The 1,709-nt window shown below is 47.3% G+C and overlaps 3 non-coding genes across 3 annotated transcripts; all 3 read left to right on the top strand.

Moving 5' to 3' along the window:
- Positions 1 to 168: 168 nt before the first annotated feature.
- Pmar_PMAR013990 lies at positions 169 to 250 on the top strand. The gene has a single exon. It is a non-coding gene; the product is annotated as a tRNA-Ser (tRNA).
- Positions 251 to 786: 536 nt separating this feature from the next.
- Positions 787 to 868, top strand: Pmar_PMAR013989. The gene has a single exon. It is a non-coding gene; the product is annotated as a tRNA-Leu (tRNA).
- Positions 869 to 1,410: 542 nt separating this feature from the next.
- Positions 1,411 to 1,492, top strand: Pmar_PMAR013988. Its single transcript has one exon. It is a non-coding gene; the product is annotated as a tRNA-Ser (tRNA).
- Positions 1,493 to 1,709: the final 217 nt, after the last annotated feature.

The raw sequence follows: 1,709 nt of genomic DNA, 5'->3' as shown, positions 1-1,709 counted from the left end.
TACTACGCCGATGTTCTTGTCAAGCGTTGGGCTACGTACGCAAGGATGCGAGTCAGCTAAATATCATCGCCCTTGCAGAGGTACTCCGCGATGCTGTGAGGCACTCCCCTAGCAACATGAACAGGGCGGCGATTCTCATTGGGAGAGATGAGATCTTTGAAGTTTTCAGACAGCGTGTCCGAGTGGTTAAGGAGGTGGACTCGAAATCCAGTAGGCTATGCCTGCGCAGGTTCGAATTCTGCTGCTGTCGTATGTCTGATGGCGTATGGGTTTTCAAGACATCTGAGCAGTCTCCCTTTCGAATCCTCATAGAGACTCCGATGGACATTATGAACGAGTAGGATGCGAACGAACTGATGCGCATGACGTTTGAGGAACATTGATGAGAATTGATGTATATCCCAAAGAATGTATCTACCTCTAGACTCTTTAAGACAGATTAAGACGATTTGTTGTTTTGCATGGCTGGGTGTATCATGTTATCGTGATAACTGACTGTTTCCAAAAAAACCTCTAGACTCTTATCCTATATAAGCCCTATCATTTCAGCGAATTCGCTGTCGTTGCAGCCGTCATTTGGGAAGAGACCTCTTACGAAGAGTGCGAACGATACCATTACTTCGCCGACGTTCCTGTCAAACCGCTGGGCTACGCAGGCAAGAATGCGATTCAGCTAAATATCATCGCCCTTGCATAGGTACTCCGCGATGCTGTGAGTCACTCCTCTAGCAACATGAACAGGGTGGCGATTCACATGGGCAGAGATGAGATCCTCTGCGTCTTCCAGACCGCGTGTCCGAGTGGTTAAGGAGGTGGACTTAAAATCCACAAGGCTGTGCCTGCGCAGGTTCGAATCCTCCGGCTGTCGTATGTCTGATGGCGTTTGGGTTTTCAAGACATCTGAGCAGCCTCGCCTACGAATCCTTATAGCGATTCTGATGAACATTAGGAATAAGTAGGTTGCGAACTAACCAAAGCGCATGACATTTGAGGAACATTGATGAGAACTGATGTATATCCCAAAAAATGCATCTACCTCTAGACTCTTTAAGACAGATTAAGACGATTTGTTGTTTTGCATGGCTGGGTGTATCATGTTATCGTGATAATTGACTGTTTCCAAAATAAAAAAAACCTCTAGACTTTTATCCTATATAAGCCCTACCATTTCAGCGGATTCGCTGTCGTTGCAGCCGTCATTTGGGAAAAGACCTCATATGAAGAGCGCGAACGATGTCATTACTTCGCCGACGTTCTTGTCAAAGCGTTGGGCTACGTACGCAAGAATGCGAGTCAGCTAAATATCATCGCCCTTGCAGAGGTACTCCGCGAGGCTGTGAGGGACTCCCCTTGCAACATGAACAGGGCGGCGATTCTCATCCGGAGAGATGAGATCTTTCGGAGCTTCCAGACAGCGTGTCCGAGTGGTTAAGGAGATGGACTTGAAATCCATTTGGCTCTGCCTGCGCAGGTTCGAATCCTGCCGTTGTCGTATGTCTGATGGCGTAAGGGTTTTCAAGACATCTGAGCAGTCTCGCTTTCGAATCCTCATAGCGACTCCGATGGACATTATGAACGAGTAGGATGCGAACGAACTGATGCGCATGACATTTGAGGAACATTGATGAGAATTGATGTATATCCCAAAAATGTATCTAGTCAAAGCGCTGGGCGACGTATGCAAGATGCGAGTCCGCTAAATATCATCG

This window comes from Perkinsus marinus, assembly GCF_000006405.1.
Source record: "Perkinsus marinus ATCC 50983 genomic scaffold scf_1104296957588, whole genome shotgun sequence".
Classification (NCBI taxonomy): domain Eukaryota; phylum Perkinsozoa; order Perkinsida; family Perkinsidae; genus Perkinsus; species Perkinsus marinus.
Note: the sequence above shows the minus strand (reverse complement) of the source record. Positions and strands in the feature narration are given on the sequence as shown.